The sequence below is a fragment of the Salarias fasciatus genome, chromosome 11 (assembly GCF_902148845.1).
Source record: "Salarias fasciatus chromosome 11, fSalaFa1.1, whole genome shotgun sequence".
Lineage (NCBI taxonomy): Eukaryota > Metazoa > Chordata > Actinopteri > Blenniiformes > Blenniidae > Salarias > Salarias fasciatus.
The window spans coordinates 33,201,214-33,223,299 of NC_043755.1; the positions used below are offsets into that span (position 1 = coordinate 33,201,214).

Consider the following 22,086-nt stretch of genomic DNA (forward strand, 5'->3'; position numbering starts at 1 on the left):
TTTGTTTCCACAGTGTGAAGCTTTTCCTTTCCTTCCCACATCGACGAGACCTTTAAACAGGAAGTTGAACATTCTGAGCAGCAGCGCTTGTTGAAACATCTGGGAGCAGTTCACAGAAACACGGTCCGTTTTCAAAACCCGTCCTGGTTTCACCGGTCCAACGTTCACAGATCGATACGAGCGCCGCCGCCGTCCCTGATCGCCCAGCCGAACGTCAGCAGCACGGCTAATTAAGAGAGAAATCCTGGATCCGTCTGTTGACTTTGAGGTGAAAGTTGTTCAGTTCCAAACATCTGTTAATCATTTCAGGAGCAGAATGTCAACAAAACTCTCTTTTTTTCAGTTTGACAAACAGATTATTTAATGTAGTTGAACTTTTTATAAAAACTGCAACAAAATTTCATCCTAAAAGTGTATTTTTTGTAAAACAATGTGCAATAATTCTAAAACTCCTGTTTGTTGTGGCTGTATTGTGTCATTTAGTGAACATTTCTTCAGCTTGTGAATGAGTCTCACTCGGCTGGGCTTTTCTGTTTCTCTTGACTGGCTGACATTCAGAGCTGCCAGGTTCATCCCGGACGCTGCGGGGTCAAAGGTCACTACAATCACTGGCACTTCCCAGTGGCCGCTGACATTTCTTTAATTCTGGCGGTGAGAAGGTTTCCAGTCCAGCCTGGATTCTCTCTAAACCACGAGGTTCAGGTCAGGACGGCAGCAGGAGAGGAGCTGAATTTAACGGGAGAACGTCAGGAAACGACCTCAGAGGGTCACAAAAAGATCCATCAATCTTCTGAATGATGACTTTTATTCACACTAATGTGGAAACGACGACACTGAACAACATCGAACCGCAAAGACAGAATAAAAAGACTTCCATCCTAGAATAAAAACGTGCATCCTAATTTCTGTCAGTCTGTTATTTTGAAACATGCTTCACTTCCTGGACTTCATCAGTTTTATCTTTCATGCTTCATTAACGCCTTCTTGTCTGCAGAAGGATCTTGTTGTTTAAAACTGGTCTGTAGTGTGAAACCCGTCGCTGAGAACTGCTGTGAGCGTTACCAGAACCGAGACCGTCAGAGCTGGTCACTTTTAAACATCCCTCCTGTTATGAACCGTCTCCAAACTGGACGCCGCTCCTCCCGCTGCTGGCGGACGGCGTTATGTAACATTCACCGGGTTGCAAGGACTCTGTCGAGTACGAGTACCTCCTGAAGAATCAGACCCCGTACCGGTATCGGTACCGGTATCGGTACCGGCCCATCCTTCGTCAGATTAACGGTTCCCTTCAATTTTCCAATCAGATCCATCACATGAAAGTTTGAGAGAATTTGTTTGAACAAGCTGATGAAAAGAAAAAAAAGGACATAAAAGTGAAGCACATTCTGGGATTCTATCAAATCTCTGCCTGGATGTGAAGAGCTGCTTATAAAATACTTATGTGTTTAAAAGATTGAGTCATCTGCTGGTTAAATATTGAATGATGACTTTAACACGGCCAAAGTGTTTCAGAGTGTTTCTCACAGACGTGTTTGACACTTTATTGACCCTTCAGACGCCGATACGACCAGCCGGGGGGGGGGGGGGGCGGCTTCGGCGGGCTTACAGCTCGTTGCAGCATCAAAACCCAGAGAAAACTCTCTAATGCCGTCCCGGATAATTACCCTTTAGTAATATCAAACAGCGGCTTCTGCTGCACAATAAAAACAAACCAGAGGCTGCTGATGAGTCCCTGTTTAAACAAGCCGGCTCTCGGGAGACGGACAGCGTCCCTCCTCCCAGAGAAATGTGATTTGTTTGCACAAAAGGCTTTTAAAGCTTTAAATATTAATTCCCCGCAAAGCTTTGGGCTGAGACAGATATGATGAAAAGCGCGATCGGAAGCGGTAATTTGCTTTGTAATTTCCTCCGCCGGTGACGGAGCGCTGCCGGAGACCGGCCGTCAGTCACGCCGTGGGGGCGGGACGCCCGTCTCCCGCCGCTCCGCTCGCACTCCTCACCGAGGCGAAGGTCTCGGTAAGTGCCAGACTTTCTCCTCCACCCGCCGCTCCGCCGCCGCTCGAGTCGCAGATAAAAACGTCACTCCGCTTCTCTAGAGTTTGCCAAAGGGGGAAAACGCAGAGCAGAGGAGAGCTGAAGATGATAACAACGGCTCACTAAACGGCGAGGCGAAAACACTAAACCGCTGTTGTGTTGTGGGCGTCAGTTTACACCACAACGGAAAACGCAACTTTTTAAGAACGGCTCCCAGGCTGGAACTTTTGTGCGTCTCTGTAGTGTAGAGTGAGACTTCCTGGAAAGGCCTCGCTCCGTCCGTCTGTCCTCAGTCGACGGCGGGAAAGCAGCTCTTCTCTGTTCCCGCCATTTCTGTGCTGCTGACGGACGCCGTTTTCAGAACGCTGCCGTGTAAACGTGGAACTTTTCAGAAACGAAAAACGACAAATCTCCACTGGAAACTTGTTCTGGGTGAAAACGACTGATAGAAAATGAAACACGTTCAAACGCGCGCGCGTGTGTGTGTGTGTGTGTGTGTGTGTGTGTGTGTGTGTGTGTGTGTGTGTGTGTGTGTCTGTACATCTCTCCATTCAGAATGATGAGCACAGGAGCAGGAAATGGATAGATGGATGGATGGATGATGGGATGGTGGTTGGATGGATGGAGGGATGGGTGAATGAAGGGACGGAGAGAGGTATGGAAGGATGGAGGGATGATGGAGGGAGGGATGGTGGTTGGATGGAAGGATGGATGTGTGAACAGAAAACAGAGGCGGTCTGCTCCGATCTGGAATCGTCACTTCAAACGTTTCCTGTGAGGAAATATGGAGACTTTCTGATGTGAGACGAGACGAAGACGTCAACATGGACGCTCACACCTTCCTCCGACACACACACACACACACACACACACACACAGAAACCTGCAGATCTCCCATGAAGCCCTCTGGCCGTCCGGCGGCAGCTGAGGAGCTCAGCCCGTCTGCATCCTCCTCAACACAAACACAGCTAAACCAACAGCGAGCGGCGCTCAGCAAGCTGCCGCTGCACACACACACACACACGCACACACACACACACACACAGTCCAGGCTCCCTCCGGCTGGGCTGCATCACCTCCTGCACTCTGGACCCAGACCTCCTCCTCCTCCTCGTCCTCCTCCTCATTACCTTAATTGCTGTTTGACCTGCAGATCAGCAGCTGATGATGCTCAATTAAGAGCCTGCTGGAGGACGGCGGACGGGGATTAGTCCTGTGGAAGCGAAGCGGCCGCCGCTCCTCTGGACCCGAATCCCTCACTCCGGCCCTCAGGGTCCACCCGGAGCGCCGGGCCGGCAAAAACCACCACAACAATTCCAGCCTGGACGGCGGGGAACGCTTCCCGAAACTGCACATGAAGAATATTCCCAGGATTCATTACTGTTTCCTCCACTGCTAAGACGGCACAGAGCAGAGCACTCGTTAGCTCACCGATGATCTGTTTACACGACTTCTCCCGTGAAAACGCGTCGCTTCAGCGTTCTGGGTTACGTCGGTTTCAAAAAGAACCGGAGTCTCATTGCAACCCATTTAAAAATGCTGATTTTCATGAATAAACACAGAAAGCTCCCGGTTCCAGAACAGGTTCTGGTCTCTCTAGTTTCCAACACGTCGTCTGAACCAGACTCTGATTTTCACAAAACTCATCTGCTGACTTTATTTTACGAGTCAAAGATCTGTATAAATCGGCCAATCACAGCGCCTCCTCTGTCCACGTAGGCTGGACCGATCACATTTACAGAGTTTACAGAAAACCTTGAAGCTTTTAAAAAAACACTCACTGCTCCAACTCAGCACAACAATCCTGTGTGTTTTGTTCTGGTCTCACTTTGTTCTGGTTGTATTTAACAACTTAATCACACTGATTTCTAACTGGAAGGCTGTAAGAAGATAATTGAAAATCATTAACGTGTAATTTCCATTTGGATCTGAACCGGTAAAACAACTCCATTTGAAATGTTTTCATTTGTTCTACTTACAAAAAATGCATTTAATTAGATGAACTGCTTGAAAAGGTCGGAGAAATGAACTGAAAATGAAACACCAGGACTGAGGATTCAGCCTCGGTGAATTCAGTGAATCGTCCAAAATCCAGTCCTTCATTTGTAATTCCATCTAAAAAAACGCAGCAAATGAAAGAACTTTAAGGTCCATGAAGCAAAATCAAACGTCTGAAATCGGCCGAGCCGCAGCGTTTTCCTCTGACGCCGAGACGAACAGCCGGACAGCTTCCAGTGAAGACCGGCTGGTCTGTTCCTCACTGTCACCTGGAAACAGGAAGTCATTTCTACTCCTGAAGGATCATTTAAAGGGAATGGCTCTTTGGGAATTTTTTGGATGAATTAGATCAATTCTGACTCGTCTGAAAGACATTTATTGATATTTAAGAAGAAAAAGTCTGTTTTATAGGACGTCTTTAATTAAGTAGAAGTATTTTTGCAGTATGTTTTGCAGGTGAATCAGGAGACGCTGAACTGAATCTCATTCTGGGTTTTTTTTCTTTTTTTTCCAGCGAACTCCAGACCAGCGCGGCTCTGAGATGGGCTGTAATCCACCGGCTTTCATCCTCAGACCAGCTGGGAGCACTTGAGAATCTGACCGCCCTGCAGGTCTGAGATCAGCTGTCGCTGCGTTTTTCTGTCCGAGGCGTTGGGAGCGTAACGACCTGCTCTAACGGACGCCGCCCTGCGAGCCGTCCCACACGCCGTCCTCCTGAACCCACCCCGGTTCTCCCAACGTTCCCTCTTCCCAGGGTTCCGCTGATGGAACCTCACCGGATCCGCTTCGGTGGAAATTCACCAAATGCCAGACTAAAGAAAGGAACCGCCTTGGATTTCTTCTTAACCTTGTGAATTGGGACTCCACCCACTTTGTTTTTCTAGAGTTTTCAGTGGTGTGTTTGTCTCTTTTGTTGGCTCCACCCCGATAAAAAATGTTTTTGTCCAGCCTGGATCTCGCTGTTGTTCTTTGCCCGTATCGCCGTTGACGACGGGAACCTGCTGCTGGACTTCCTGTTTGTTTTTGTTTTCTTTTCTGACGTTCACCTGTTCTAAAGACGGGATTCCGCGTCCGTTCGTCCGTCCACACGTTCATTCACTGCTCGCCGTCGTCCATTGTCTGCTTCATGTCGTAGTGACGATTAAAAATGTGGACCGACTGGAATCTGAGGCTTTACGGCTTCGACCGGCGAGTCGCCGCCGGCTGAACAACACTGACAGGATGGAGTCCAACGACCAGACAGGCCAGAACCAAGCAGACCGTCAGCTCTACAGTCAGACCCAAACACAAGTTCTGCTCGCTCATTTATCGATCAGGAGTTCTACTGCACCCGTCACTGCTAACAGGTTAGCTTTAGCATCACACTCATCCAGTGACGGTGAGTTTCTGCAGGCCAGGAGCGAAACGCTGCGTCTGCGAGGTGAGGCCTGCTGCCGCTGCCGCTGCCGCCGCCGCCGCCGCCACTGCTGCTGCTGCTTCCCGCATTAAGCGGCTGATGGTCTCCTTTCTGCAGAAAAACACCTTTGGCTTTAAGTTCCATTAGCGGCGCGGCGCCGCGGACGTGTCTCTCCTCTTTCGCCGAGCCGGGCTAAAGCGCCGCCCTGCCATGATTGAATCACGGCCATAATGGCAGAAGGCAGCGGCCCGCTGCGCCGCCGAGTTCTTCCTGTTCTCCTCGCTCAGCGTGGGAACAGCCGCCGACAAAATCTGCCCCGGAATCGGAGCACAAAGCAGGCCGTGGAGGCGGCGCGGCCGGGGCAGGTAGTAATTGCTCCTTTTGTGCTGAAACGCCGCGTCCGTTTAGAAAGTGGCGGCCGGCTCGTGGCGTTCGGCTTTCAAGTGTGAGAAAGGCTTTTCTGGAGCGGCGGGACGAGAGCGTGGGCCGGCTGCCGGCCGGCGCGTGGAGAAAACACCGATCCGGCGATGGCGGCGGCCCGCTGTGCACGACGCTAACCCCGAACGGGAGAGGAAAACAGGCAAATGGATGCAGCCTCCACCACGGCACCACGGCTCCCTGAGGGCCCGTTTCCACGGCAACCACTGCAAGCCAAGACGCCAAGGCTGCCATGGCATTTTTTTCAGGGTTCAAAGTCGCTGAAAACACAACTCAGAAAAAGCTCCGTCGGGACAGAAACAAGACTTTATGGAAACACTCAGGTCTGTTTCCTCATTAATGACGGAAACCAGGAGCGTAAAAAAATACTGATCAGCCGATATATCACGATATTCAGCCGCCGATCGACTGAACTGCTCTCAGTTCATTTTTGAAAAAGATGATTCGTGTTTTAAAGGTGAATCTCTGCTCCGGTGGACTCGGGGAACCGGATCCTTCATGTTTCAGTTGCATTTCATGTCATGATTTCAATTACAGCGTGTTAAACATTTTATTTTCAATATGTTTTTAGTGGCAGAGATCTGCGTGAATTCTAACAATAAAATGCAAAGACTGTTGAATTAAACAGCTGTGAGTGAATTTGCTCTCTGAATGATTAATATGGTCTGATATACCAGACACTGAAACTTGTGTTCTCTCCATTTTTATATTTTTAAGGTAACTATATAGAATATTGTTGTAGATCACGACGTTATCGTATCGCAACGCTATCGTATCGCAACGCTATCGTATCGCGATGTTATCGTATCATGACGTTATCATATCGTGACATTATCGTATCATGACTTTACCGTATCGCGATGTTATCGTATCGCGATATTATATCGAAATGTCACTGTATCGTGACGTTATCATATTGTGATATGTGTCATATTGTGATGTGTTGTACTGTGGTGTTATTGTATCGTTATCGTATCGTGATGTTTTCGTATCATGATGTGTGTCGTATTGTGATGTGTTGTATTGTGATGTTATCGTATCGTGATGTTTTCGTATCGTGATGTGTGTCGTTTTGTGAGATCTTTGTCAATACAGACGCCGCTCTGCACGTGCACACCTCGGCCGTGGTGAACTGCTCTTCTGCACATGAGTCAATTTACAGTAACCAACATGGCGGCCTCCATCAGTCTGTCGTCCAGTGATGAGTTTTCACTCGAATGGTGGTGAAACCCGTGGTTCCACCGGCCGGAGTTCCACAGCCTGCTGATGTGATTTCCTGCTCTCTCCGGCTTCAGCGGTGATTAAAGCCCGTCGATACTCAGTCTGGCCAACAAACAAATCGACTGATGAGAATCAGAGCTCAGCCACTCTGGAGGTCTGGAGGCTCTGGACCGTCGCAGAGCTCTGGAAAGTGTGTCGGGGAACGAACGCACCGCCGCTGGTTAATTCACGGTGTCTCAGCTTTCATCAGATCAGCGCACACACTGCTGGGATCTGGTGGCGTTTCATCAAAAGCAGGAATCCGACATAATGACTGTTTTTATTTTTCAATCAGCCTCAGAGTCGTTTTCCGTCTCCTGTTTTATCCACGGTGTGTTTAAACGACACCTTTCTGCTGCCGGGAACCTGAACCTTCTTAGTGGTTTGACCGGATTGGAGCCTGTTATGTTCCAGTTTTGGCCCACGGGCCTCATGTTTGACACCCCTGATCTAAAGTCTTTATTAAAGGTCAAGAAAAATCTCAATAAACGTCTCAGATTTCCCTTTTCACTTTCCTTCAAAAGGCATGAAATCACTGAGCTGATAGATACATTCCCTTTATGCACAGACAACAGAAGGAACCCGATAAACTGGTCATTTTAAATCGATGGATTCGTCTCTATCAGTCCCATGAAGATGCATCAGGGTCCCCGAGCACCAGACTGGACCAGATCAACGTATCAACGGCACGGTCAGAGAGGATAGGTGAAATGATCTTTTTATTCCAGCTCCTCTTGAGGAACAAAATACAGAAACCTGATCTGATCAATCAATCAACAATAAATCAAAGTGTTCCTGCTCATGAGTTCAGCAGAGTTCACACGAAGTCAGCGCGTGTCTGAGAGTGGCGGCGAGCAGGAAGCGGCGCCAGGACGGAGCGACTGCACTTCCTGAAACCGGCAGAAGGAGGAAAAGAGAGCAAGACGTCGGTTTGACTCTGTTTTGACTGAAGCCGTCACGTCGGCCGGTGTGTGTGGAGTGTGAGAGCCGAGCGGAGCGAGTGTGGAAGTGGCTTCCTCGGCTCTGACTCTGGAGGAGCGCCGCCCGGCCTGCCGCCGCTAAATCCCGGCCTGCCGCCGCTAAAGCCCGGCCTGCCGCCGCGCCGCTCAGGGACGCTAAGGGCCATCAGCAGAGTCGAGCCCGGTAATCATCTGCAGCTTCCGCCTCTTTTCACCCGACAAGTCCAGCGACAACTCGGCCCTGCACTCAGGGATGGAAGACACAGTGGAGGACCTGAGAGTCCTCCAGGGGCCGGGGGGGCCGGGGGGGCCGGGGGGGCCGGGGGGGCCGGGGCGCTTCAGATTCCCCCAAATCAATTCCATTCAACTCAGTTCAGTTAACGAGTTTCAGGCAAGAGATTCTCTGAACTGAAGCTGGAAATAGAAGAAACCACAAGTATTAACGTTCAGTTTCAGACCTGCGCCCAAAGCGGCGACACTCATCCTCAGCCCCTCCACCTGAACGGGACGGGAGACGCAGTAACTTCATTCACACTGAAAGGCCGAGAGGCAGTGAGGATGAGACGCCGTAGAAAAGAGACAAACAATCCGTTTCAGGATTCAATGAATAGACGACATTCTTTAACCCAGCCCTGCAAACTACAGCACCAACCTGTGGCCCGGCATGCTAACTACACCCTTCTCAGTGTTTCTGTTGTTGCCATGGAAACAGACGCCGTTTTCAAAACGTGAAACTTTTCTGAGACGACATGTTTTCACTCGAAACGGCGTGTAAACATGGCGTCAAGAAAAGACGCCACTTCAGTGAAACAACGTTTCTGCGATCATCAGCTGATGGAGGATCAACGAGTCGAGGCCTCAGTCTGAGGAGGAGCGACGATCAGGATGGAGCAGGAGGTTTTCAGAAAAACAAATTCAGGACACATTGAGATCGGTTCGATTCCCGTAGAGCAGGGGTGTCGAACATAAGGCCCGTGGGCCAAAACCGGCCAGCAAGAGGCGTTGATCCGGCCAAACCGCCAAGAAAATAGTAAAAAAATTCAAAGAAAGCCTTAATTTAAAAGTGGCAGACAAAACGCAACACCGAGACCTGAGCTGAGGTCTCAGTGGCGCTGCCATGACAGCTAGCTAACATCAGCTGGCATCAACTAGCATTAGCCTAAAGGACATGCTGTCAGGGGGACTTTGTAAAATCGTTTTTTTAAATGAAAAATCTACAAAAATGACACAGATAAACTTTAGAAGTAAATGTGAAGGTTGATATTTGATCAGTGCGGCCCGCTGAAGATGAAGCTGAAAAGGAGAGACGTGGCAAACGGCAGGAACTGAAGTGGAGACACAACGGGTAGCGGTCCAAACTGAGAAAGCATGAAATCTACTGAGGAATTCTGACACCTTCACACTTCAAACGGGGACCTTTAAAGATCTCCAGCTTCAGACTGAAGTAAAGGAGATGAAGATCAGATGTTGGCAGCTCGGAGTTTCCTGGACGGAGTTCTGACTCCCTCTCTGAGGCCGACTTCACCTCGGTGTCTGGTTCTGAGCCAGGTTCCTCCGGAACACGTCTCTGTGAAGGTGAAGCTGGAGCCAGAGGTTTGTTTTCCTCGTCTCCACATCGCCGTCTTATCGGGACAAACACTCGTCTCGCCCCCCCTCCCCGGGACCCGCTGACACCTTCCTGGGAACCTGGACGTCACCTGCTGGGACACTCGGGTCGGCGTGGCAGCGGCACATCCTCCCGCCGCTCCTGATACTGATGTGGAGATCAGAGCTGCTCCCGCCTCCTGACAGCCACACTCCCCTCCAGAGACTCGTCCTCATTGTCTGGACCTCTAATCCCAGAATCCCAGAATCCCAGAATCCCAGTCACCTGCTGCCAAGGCGCAGCTCTCACTCACAGAGGGGGGAGAAGAAACAGCTCTGAGCTTGATTTGGTTTTATTGATGCCATCATTACTGGAGCGAGATGGTTTCCGGGTTTGAGGAGGAAATTGGAAGTTTGATGGCACTCTCTCCCGGGAGGGAAGCAATTACGCACAGCAAAGAGCGCGCGCAGTGTCGGAAATGGGCTCGTGAAAGAGGCGGAAAATTATTCAACAGACACAACAGCTCCAAGGAGCTGATGAGTTTGATAAAGAATCACAATTTTACCAATCACTAGAAGAAGAGAAAACACAACGCACCCCCTCCCTGCAATGTAAACCTGTCACTAACGCGTAAATCCAGATTGATGGCTGCGATATAAGTTGTCAATAAACTAAACGCGCTCTTTTCTGAGATGAAATCCATTTGCAGAAATGAAGAGGAATCGCGCCAGAGCCCGGCCTGACACTTGTCGTAAATCGCTCGTGACAGCTCCTAATGGAGTGTTATCACTGTGGCGCACGGTGCGTAAAGCCACCCGGCGGCGAGCTGCGGCTGGACCGGGCGGTGGAGGGGGTGCAGGGGGAGGAGGGGGTGGGGGTGCGCGGGACACGATGCGGTGAAAACACCGACCCGAACTTGGCAAAGTGCGTGAAGCTCCAGCCCGCTCCGCGCCGGGCTGACAGGAGGAGACGCGGGGCTTTTTCCTCCTCCTGCAGATCCGTGCGCGCTGACTTCCCTCCAACCACCACAACAACAACAACAACAACAACAACACCGCCACCACCACCACCACCACCACCAACAACAACAACAACTCCAGGACGCGCGTGCAAACACCTCCGCACCTCCAGCAGCCCACACGCACCTCCGCGCGCAGCTGTCACCGCGGGAAACACTGGAGAAATGTAGCAAAGCGCGAGCTGGTGAAGAGTGACTTACCCGAGCAGAGGATCCACATCTGTTTGATGAGACGGGGGGGCGGGGGCCGCTCGTCTGGGGCATTCACAGCCGCAACACGCCTCTCGGGGGGGTCGCTGAAGCGAAAGTGTAACTCTCCGCCGAGCGCGGTGGGCTGCAAATTACAATAATTCCCCCTTCTCGGTGTGCGATGTAACTATTTAGTTATGGCAAATGGTGCCTAATCTACCCTGAGTGGCATCGCGCGTGACGGACGGGCGCGGCGGCCAATGGGAGGCCGGCTTCCGGCGCCGCCTCCACCAATCAGAGGCCGCGGCGGAGCCAGAGGAAGGTGAGCCGTGAAGTAGGAAGGGCTGATGGCGACATCATGTGTTCAGAGTGTGTATCCCTCCGCCCGTCATGCTCGCACACGCCACTACACTTGCACTGCTTTTTTCTTTTAACCCCTTCCTTTTTTTAATCAACACGGCGGGAAATCAATAATCGTACGGGGCAAATATCAACCTACAATCAGTGTAAAACGTTTAATCAGTCAGAAGCCACAGGATTTTTTTAAAAGTTCCATTACTATTGCACAACTACATTCTAACAATCTCAGATTTCACTCGGAAAAACATCCAAAAAAATACTTTCAGTTTATCCTCAGTTCAGCTATTTCTTCCGTAAATGCTGTAAATAAGTGATTTTAAATCAATGAATAATTGATTGCTCACAGCTGCACTTTCACTTGAAGTGGAGCGGAGCGAGGAGCCTCCGCTCGCCCTACTTTTATCAGCGGAGGAACACTGTGTTTACAGTGGTGCGTGAGAGAGGCGCGAGAGTGACAGGTACAGTCCGCGTGCGGCGGAAGGGCAACAGCAAATCAGTACGCACGAGAGTTTTTGATATTTCTTCACGTGGCCACGTCGGGACGCGGTTTGAGATGTTTAAATTGTTGAAAGTTGTGTTTTATCCAGGTCACGTGAGGAACGGTTTGGCTTCAGATTTATAGTTTGGTTTTTGTTTTTTTTCACCAAATAAGGAATTCCTCCTGAAGACAAAAATATACAGAAATACATTCTTTAAACTACAAAACTGCAGAGAGCAAAAAAAAAAAAAAAAAAGATCAACATCTGATTTTCTGTTGACTGTTTTCAGACCCAGCTTCTCTGAGTTCACCAAGATGAAATCACAAGCAGCAACTCCCTGTGAGAGTTTGCACATTTCTCCTGTGCATGTCTGTTTTTTCTTCATTCATGCAGTTTTCCTCTGTCACATTGACGGATGCTCACACGTGTTTACCCTACTTTTATTACCCAGAATCCTCTGGGACGGGCCTCAAACCCCGTTGGGAGAAAACGCACATCGGAGATGAATGGAGGTTTGTCCGCAGTTCAAACTCCAAAATAGGTGAAGTGAGATGGCGGCGCGGAGACGGCGGGACTTCACCGGTGATTTAACAGGAGAATCAATCAAACGAAACTCCTCGGGCCGGGCGTGTGACGCCGGCGCTCGCCGCTGAGGGCGAGACATTAGACACATTAGAAACCAATGGAGGAAACGTCCAGGGTGCAATCCGCTGCTCTGGCAGTGTTCAAACAGACGTGGACATCGCTTTCAGTTGCCGTGGAAGCAGGAAACATTTCTGACATGAAAACACTAAAAAGTTGCGTTTTGGCTGGAAAGGTCTTGTAAACGGGGGAAAGAAGCCGCTCAGGAGAAAACAACGACAAAGAGAAGGAAACGAGTGAAATTCGCCTTTCACAGCGGCGCTCAGCGACTGTTTACTGACCAACAGCGTCGAGGCAGGTTCAGCAGAAAATGACCAGAGGTCAAACCTGACAGGGAACTGAAACACAACACCAGAGTGTGTGTGTGCGCCCTCAAAAACACACACATGGTCAAAGCAGAAGCCCTTCCACCAGCAGGATCGTAAAAAGAGCGCCAGGCAGAAACACGGCAGCGCTGAGCGTGTGACGGCGTGCGGCGGCCATTCGGGGGCGACGCGCCACGCCGTCTGGACTCTAACCCTCACGCCATCTGAAGGAGGAAGCAGCAGCTGACCTCTCGCCTCTGCGGGCGTCGGCGTTCCGACACGCCGGTCTTACTACAGTTTCACTGAACAGGTGGAACTTCGCGAGCGCCGGAAGCAGCAGCCGGCGGCCGGATCGCGGCGCCGCAGACGGCTGGTCCCTGGAGCTGCTGTTTGCTGAGACTCCAGCCTCTTCGGGCCTCCGGCCTCCAGCCCTGCTGGCTTGGTGAGGTTGTGGTGAGTTGGCCGCCGCCGCTGGGTGAGTCTGGACGGGGGTCAGCGGGTCAGTGGATCAGTGGATCAGCTGTCCTGCAGTGGATCAGGTGGATCAGGTGGTATATCGATGGATGCATATCAGCGCAGGCAGACTCGTGCTTGGCGGAGGGGCGCGGGTTGAAATCCCACTGCGGACAGGTTACCGCTGAGCACGGCCCCGGACCCTCCAGCCGCACTGCAGCAGACGGGGGTGTGAGTCCTCGCTCGTCCTCCCGCCTTCCTGCCGCTAACGCTGCTGAACCGTCGCACTCGCCGGGCTCAGAGACCGTCTCCCACCCAGGACTCGGTGGACTGTCGGTGGACTTTAGATCTCACGCCTTCAGAAAACCTGCAGGACCTGGAAAACATTCAGATTCTGACTCAGGATGGAACAAAGCCTGAGCGTGAAGCTCGTCCGTCCCAAAGTTTGAGAATCAACGCTAACGAACTAGCAGGGATATTAACAACAGGAGAGAGAGAGAGAGAGAGAGAGAGAGTGACAAAGAGTGAGAGAGAGAGGGAGAGAGAGAGAGATTACACAGTGTTTTCTGCTTTACATAAGCAGATTAGATGGGGGGGGGGTTACAGAGTAGCGCTGCAGCCGTCAGATGGACGCCCCGCTGTCCTCCTCTCTCTCAGCCCAGGACATGTGGGTGGTGCAGCGGTCGGCTCTGCTCCGGGGTCAGGGAAATGCCACGGAGGAGGAGGAGGAGGAGGAGGAGGGCGGGGGGGAGGGGGAGAGTTCAGGGAGGAGCTGTAAGAGGGAACGTTGAAACAAAATCAGCCCGGCCAGAGGCTCCAATCAGCCGATCAATCAGTAAAGTCTGGCGCCCCCTGTTGAAGCCGGGCCGCCTCACACGGCCGGTGGAAGCATTTTGATGTCTGCTCATCATGAAGTTTCCGAGCTGACGAAGCAGCAGCCGCCCAGAGAGTCTGGCTCCTGCTGAGAGCTCTGATAACAGCTACCTGCCATGCGGTCCTCATGTGATGCATGTTTATTTCCAGGAACAGGAACCTTCAGGGCGACGGCACGCTCGCTTATTTCCAGGAACACATTTGTTTTGCATTAGGATTTCATTGTTTTTTTATTTTAACCTTCAAAGCTTTAATCTAACCACAACATTTTGCACCAAAAAGTTGTTTTATGCAACTTTTTATAGCAGGTTGAAGCAGAACACAGCCGTCCTTCACCCCAAGCAGAAAGTCTCCGCGCTGCAGAGAACAGCAGGATGAAACATGACCAGCGGAGGGTCTGGGTCGATGGCCGCTGTCTGAACCAGGGTTTGCTTCAGGCAGGAATTTTCAAAAACTGACATCTTGGAGCCACTTCATTTTTTTCCCCTCAAAAAGTTTTGTAAACACACACCCAAAAGTTCCACATTTCCCCTTGAAAATGTCATGTAAACTTCAAATTGTCAGTAATAATTTTTTGTTTTCTGAAACTAGACGTCTGCATCGGATACACTCTGCAGAGAAACCTTGAATTTTAAATTTAAAGGTGATTATTGTGGAGATATTTTACTAACTAGGCCAACTCAAGATAAGATTGAAGTGTTTGTGGCGTGAATACATATTCCAACTGGACCTGTGATTTTGTGGCGATTGACCGTCGATTAACTGAAATTCTTGAATAATGTAGAATATATGTTCCAGATGCATCCGTGGTTTTCTCGCTGCGGCTGCAGCTCTGAGACAAAACCGCCGAGCTGCTGGTGTTTGGCAGATAGCTGACAGATCGTATTGTCTGTCCGCCTGAATATTCAGCGCGCACTGCCGTGGCGGCTCGCTAATGTCTGGGGAGTTCACGGGGTCGCCGCGGCCCGAGAACGCTGCAAAAAATGACCCGTCGTTATGCAACCGAGCCGAAGTGAGCAGAATACCGAGAGCGGCTCAAAGCTCCCAAATGTTAACCTCTCAGAGCTGAGAGGGCTGCGTGTCAGGAAGGCAGAATAACAAATCGCCTTCAGCACGTCTGACGATGCCGAGCCGGCAGAGCAAACCGCCTTCTGGGCCGCGGCGAGGAAATCGGAAAACAAAGCGCTTGGTTGGGAAAGTTTGAGTAAAATACGCAGGAACGAGGTACATTTTGCAAACATCCGGCACTGACTCCTGGGATGAAGATTCCTCTTTCCAGTGCACCTTTGACCAGAACAGAATAACTCAACAGAGGCATTTCTGTTGACTTTAACATCCACGAGCTTTCTCAGAATATTGACAGTGATTCCAGTGATGAAGTTTTCCTCTGGCGCCCACTGCTGAATTATTTTAAAGACGACTGTTGAGTGACTTCCAGGTGTTTCTCGGGATGATTGTCGAGTTGCTCACGTCCCGTGTCTGCATCTATCCAGTCTCACTGTTTTCATGTCAGGAATTTCAAGACTTCACACCCATAAATGCACAGAAACACATCGCCTGGTATTTAAATTCTGCGTTTTCAGAAATAACATCGGTCACGCCAGATTGTTTAAAAAAAGAGAAAAAAAAATTCACACAATCCTGCATTAAAACCTGGTGAAGATCTGCTGTGAGCATGACAAACCTACAGGGGGCAGCGTAACAAGAAACGTGAAGCCAGGCTAGCCAATCAGAACACTAGAAAACTGGAAACACAGCTCCCAAACATATGATACTGATGACGGCTCCGTCGGATAATCAGACGTTAAACTGTGTCTCAGCATGCAAACGTAAAGACGGAGCTTCTCCACATCTCCACTCTGATAGATAGAACAGAACAGAACACAAATCAATTCCTGCGTGAGTTTCTTGCCTTGTTTTCGTGTAGCGTCCAGGTTTAATGTGGACTGGGTGGCAGCCGGTGGCAGGGTGCCGGGCCACCCGATCCCCGGTGCCTCGCTGTCGAACAGCGGTGCAGAGGACCCGGCCTTCCTGGAGTCCCTGGGAGGGGGGCTGGACAGCGCTCCGACTGGGGACTCCATGGTTCTACTGGGGGACTTCAACGCCCACGTGGGCAGCAGCAGTGAGACCTGGAGGGGGGTCGGGACGCACGGCCTCCCTGATCTAAACCCCAGGAGCCACGGCAGAACCAGACGCGTGGTGAGGGTCTGCTGGGAACGTCTGGTGGAACCCTCAGTCAGCAGGGTGTTCAACTCCAACCTCTGGGAGAGCTGCTCTCATGTCCCAAGGGAGGCTGTGGACATTGAGTCCCAGTGGACCATGTTCTCCATGTTCTCCACCCGGAGCGGTGGTCCTCAGGTCTCCGGTGCTGCCATGGCGGCAAGCTGGAGGAAGAGTCTGGGGACAGGAAGTCAAAGCATCCCTGATCAGACTGCTGCCCCCGCGACCCGGTCCTGGATCAGCAGCTGGAGATGGAGGGATCTGTCGATGGGAATTTCTTGTGATACTTGTGAACACTGGAAAATCACAGTTTTCAATCGTTTTTAGGTAAGCTGGCCCAAAGAACATGAAAACTGGTCTTTCTCTGCGAGACGACTGTCAGTTCACCAATCTGTGCGATGTGATGTTCCAGAGCTAAACTCTGTATTTCTTCTCATATTCATCCATTTTCTTCCAAAAATGCTTTTATAGTTGAATGTTTTTTGTTTTTTTTTTCTAGCACGGCTTCAGTTCTCATCTCAGATTTAGAAATGTGTGAAACATTTCTGGTTTCAAACTGTGCAGCGCTTTTGAAAGCTCAGGGTAAATTTAAAGGCCTTTTTCATTATTTCTAACTCCTGAATGAGAAGAAATATTGAGTGGAAGGAATAGTTGTCAGACTATTAACAAAACTGTTTATTTACATGAAGACCCACCCGTTTGTTTCACATACATTTACCACAAAAAACCTTGCAATCGGGTCTTTGTGTTTCACCTCACGAGGCACCTCCTCAGTGTGAAAAGCTCATTTTCAGTCATAAATATTCAGGAAGGCAATCAAAAGTTAACAGAGTTTACAGTAAGGTGATAAACGGGCTGATAAAGGCGGTGTGCAGCGCTGATGTGAGGCTCGTTATTCTCTCAGCTTGCAGTCTACCTGTCTGAGTAGCAAATAAACACGAATGTCGGAGGCTAATTAAACAGATAACATTCCTCACAAAACCAAACAGCCATATGTGAAGATTAGCAGGTATATAAACACGGCGAAGGGCAGCATTTTGACTGACAGTAAATAATCATCGAGGTGTGCGGCAGGTCTGGAGGCTTTCCGTCAATAATGGAGGTCAGAGCCACGTCAGGACGGCCTGGTGCAGGTCCAGCGCCGAGTTCGGATCTTCACGCCTTTCCCGAGCGTTTTCACACGTTTCCCTCCGCCGGCCGCCTCCTCGGCGGCACAGACGGAGGACCGGTTTGTGTCTGTCTCGCTGGGATGTGAGCAGACTGGCCGGCCTGCTGCTTCCCTCCTTCCCAGGTACCCTCCGTCAAAACAAGAGCCGTCTTTAATCCCGGCCTCCAAACTGCCCCATTAGCCCGGTGCAGCCGTTTACCCAGCATGCACCATTCCCCTCAGCGGGTCGCGACCTCTCTGCTTGGAGCGGAGGAGTGTTTTCATGTGGAAGAGACACCAGCAGCCGCCGAGCGTCGACCTCCTGACCAGAACGTCCCGGAGCGACCTTTCAAAGTGAGAGAGAGCAGAGACCGAGCTGAGGCGGCTGAGAGTCTCTGCTGGTGTTCCTGGAGCGGCCGGGGGTCACGGAGGGAGCTGCACGGAGCGCCAGCATTCACGAACCCTGACTTTTTACTTCGGACAACAATAAAACCGAAAGAAACCAAAAAGACTTGATCTCTTTCCATCGAGAGACAAAGGTCACGTCAGAGGTCAAGTCCGGTGGAAACATCGAAGTCTAAAGCAGCGACTGATGAATTCTGGAGGAGGAGAGTGAGCGGATCAATACTGCTACACACACACACACACACACACACACACACACACACACACACACACACACACACACACACGATGTGTCGCTGGGAGCAGGTTTTATTTTCTTTCCACTCGGAGCTTTCTAAACTGCAGCGGTGACCTTCAGGGTCACGTCCAGCGCTGACGGCCACGGCGACACGACGGTCCCGTTTCCACGACGACGGTTCAGGTGAAAACACGTCGTTTTAGCTTTTCAGGTTTACACCGGGCTCCATCCCCCGGAGCAGGTTGCCAGATCTGAGGCGCTTTCAGCCCAAACACGTTAAACCCGTCCAACAATAGAAAGCAGCCCAAACCTCCACCTCTGGGGAAACGGCACGCTGAAACCTGTAAAGCCGTATTTTCATAACAAAACACACGTCACAAGCACAGGACTATGGCGTCACCCCGCCCGACGTGTTCAAAAGAACCTTGATTGTGCAGAAACCCGCCCAATCTGGCAACACAGAGCCGCTCCAGTCAGAGCTGTTCTGTGCAGTTTTGGTGTCGAGTGACTTTCCTGCAAAGATTAAGTAGAAAATCCTTCATTCTTCTAAAGCGCAGCTTAATTATATCAAGTTGTTTGTTCTGTATTCTACCAGAAGAATTTAAAAAAAGGATGTTAAGGCAAAAACATGACACAGATTTTATTTTGAAATCACGTATCTACTTTCCTTCCGGCGCCCGACTTGCTTCTATTTACACTGATCCGGCGGCGCTGCGGCATGAAGGAAGATAGGATCCTTGCGAAAACTTTCCGGAGCGCTGGACGGGCTTCGGAGTGGCGCCGGAGCCGGCTGCTGTGAGCCGCCATGTTGATTTTAATGACTACTGATTAGTTGTGGTGTCCGAACCAGAGCCGGACCAGAGCCAGACCGGAGCCGAACCGGAGCCGGACCGGAGCCGGACCGGAGCCAGACCAGAGCCAGACCGGAGCTGAACCGGAGCCGGACCGGAGCCGGACCGGAGCCGAACCGGAGCCGGACCGGAGCCAGACCGGAGCCGGACCGGAGCCGGACCGGATCCAGTGTGAGCGCGGCGTTACTCATGATAACAATCTTCTGTCCTGTTGACCGTCTGTTCATGTTTATCGTGTTTTGACCTCTGACCTCATGCGTGTGTGACTCCAGCATCACCTCGTGGCCCTGCATGCCGACCACACCGTTTTCAGCGTTTCTGCTGTTTCCATGGAAACAGACATCGTTTCCAATGCGTTGCAGTGGAAACAAACCGTTTTCACCTGAAACGTTGTCGTGTAAACTCAGTCCGAGCTGAACGCCGTGTGAAAACACCCAGAATGCAACAGTTTTCTTGACATTTCACTGTATTTGACATCAGAAGGTTCTATTAAAACTGGCTTCATGTTGAGATTGGAGTCATTTTCTTTTGCATCATAGAAATATAGACATCATTTTAAAGACGATCTTTGAAGGTTTTCATGTCACTAAATGAAAACGAGCTGCAAGTGGAAAACCAACGTGTCTGACACTCCCGCTGTGGAGAGGAATTAAAGACTGTATCTAATAAACTGTGTGCAGCTTTCTCTGCCCGACACGTTTCAAACGTGTTCCAGCGAAGACGTGACGGAGTTTTCCTCCTCTCGCTGTTCGACGGTTTGATTTTCCGGCTCGGATGATTCAGTCGGCGCCGGTCCGGCGCTCGTCGGGATTGTGAGAGCTGTGTGGGAGCGCATCCCTCTCTCCACGGTGACCCGTCGCTCCGCTCTCACAGCATCCCGCCGGCTGCCTAGCAACGCTCAGTCTCCACGGCAACCCAGCCAACAAACGCCCCCGCGCCTCCTCGGCCCGCAACCCCTCAATTAGCGCTGAAGAGCAGCGGCAATCAGGAGAGGAGAGGAGAGGAGAGGAGAGGAGAGGATTAACGGGGACGGCGGGGGGAAAACGCCGTGTCGGGGTCGGCGTCCAACGTTCAGCCGCACGGGGAAAACAAGCAGCTTCACGAAGACACCGAACTGCTGAGAGAAACGCAGGTTTACGGTGAACGTTTAGCGTCTGAGGTGCATTCTGGGTGAAGGTGGGTCAGTTTAGAACAAGCGAACGTCTGAAGCCCCCGTCCTCTTCACAGCAGAGGAGAACATGCAAACTCCACACGGCGAGGCTCAACTGGGATTCGAACCCGTGAACTTCTCACTGTGAGGTGAAGAGTCGCCGACTGGCCCCGACATGAAGGAAGGAAGGCCTCAGCATGACCTTTGACCCCCTCACCGACACAGCCACATCCAAGAAAGAGTAAATGCAGGAGAAAAAGTTTACTAGAGCACAGTCAGTCAGCCAGTTAGTTAGTTAGTTAGTTAGTTAGTTAGTTAGTTAGTTAGTTAGTTAGTTGGTTAGTTGATTAGTTAGTTAGTTAGTTGGTTAGTTAGTTCGTGTGTGTTGAAATGAGTTTGTTTAGTTGCATCACATTTTTCACACCTTCCATTATTTGTATTTTTCAAAACGTGCTGCAGTGGCAGCGTTAAGCCACTAGAGGGCGACATCACTGCAGAGATGGAGTGAAGCTGCAGAGGAGCCGTTCGGCCGGAAGGGGGCGGTATCAACTCGCTGCAGGCTCAGCACGCTGAGCACGCTGGACTAGAGCTTTGCTTTTTATTCTTTTTTGCATTTGTTTTTTTTTTTTTTTCTTGATCGCATTAATAAAGAAAAGGATCCTCTAATGCATCAATTCTTTAGTCTGATTTCAAAATCTAGTAAATGAAGCTGTTTGTGTCTGACCTCTGACCTCTGGTGTTTAAATCTATGTGGTTTTCTATCCTCATATCTTACAGTATGACTTTACCTCTACTTCATTAATTAATGTTGTATTCTCGTGATTAATATTAAGAGGAACCATAGATTTGTTTTGCCTATAAAATGAAAAGATCAATCATTTTATCCACTGGATGAAGCTGAACTTGAATTTTTGCAGGATCCTCCTGCAGTCTTCTTCTTGAACTTCCACTTAAAACGCTTCCACTTGTCACGTTTAAGTATTTTAAAGAGTTCCAGTTGAAGTTTCTGACAGCCCGTCCACTCAGGAGCTCTTTCACTGAAGTTTATGTTGAATTAAGTCAAGTTAAGCAGTTAATGAGGCTCTTCAGGATCACTTAAAGGATTCGGATCTGTGATTTAATGATGTAGAAAAAACATACAGTAAATGAGGGAATGTTATAAAGCTATGAGCTCATTTTCAACCAGATCATTCATAAAACTTGTGATTTAAACCTTTTCAGTCAAACTCAGTGTGATGAGAAGGTTTAATTCTTTCAAACTATCAGCGAAGACACTGGATTTCCCTGCAGTTTTCCTTCTGTGCGATTTTGCGACAGCGTGACAAAGTGAGACTTTATATTTTAACTATTCAATTAAACTCGCTGTGCACAGAAACTCCACAGCTCCATTCATTCATTCATTCATTCATTCATTCATTCATTCATTCATTCAAATCAGAACTGCCCTTAACTTCACCTTTTCAAATAAAACCTTTCACAGAAAAACTGCTGTTGCTTCATGTTCCACAGCGTGTTGTTTTTCTTCCAAGACAGAGGCGAGGAGAACCTCTGACTGAGCAGATCTAATCCCCACAGAGCAGATTATAGATCAGCTGATTCGGTCGTATCTTCTCTTTACTAAAATTCTGCCTCCTTCTTCTCTGAGGTGAGGGTTGATTTGTTGGAGTAACAGCTGGAGGTCTGCAGACGAGGAGAAACTCAAACTCTCAATAATCTGAAACCGATCAGTGTGAAGAATCGACTCACCGAGAAGAACGACGGAGCGGGAAGAGGAAACGACCCGCAGACAGACGAGAAGCTGCTGAGAAAGTCTGGTTCTGTCAGTCCAGTCCAGACTGACCAATCTAATCCAGACTGACCAATCTAATCCAGAATAATCAATGTAATCCAGACTAATCAATCTAATCCAGACTAACCAATCTAATCCAGAATAATCAATGTAATCCAGACTGACCAATCTAATCCAGAATAATCAATGTAATCCAGACTGACCAATCTAATCCAGACTGACCAATCTAATCCAGACTGACCAATCTAATCCAGACTGACCAATCTAATCCAGAATAATCAATGTAATCCAGACCGA

The 22,086-nt window shown here is 49.9% G+C and overlaps 1 protein-coding gene across 8 annotated transcripts in view; it reads right to left on the reverse strand.

Moving 5' to 3' along the window:
* mef2d (myocyte enhancer factor 2d) overlaps positions 1 to 11,121 on the reverse strand; it is an 87,040-nt gene extending 75,919 nt beyond the window's left edge. For all 8 annotated transcript variants that reach the window (XM_030102011.1, XM_030102016.1, XM_030102012.1 and 5 more), the window contains exon 1: positions 10,890 to 11,121. The gene's annotated coding sequence lies outside the window, so the exon portion shown is untranslated. The remainder of the gene's footprint in view (positions 1 to 10,889) is intronic.
* Positions 11,122 to 22,086: the final 10,965 nt, after the last annotated feature.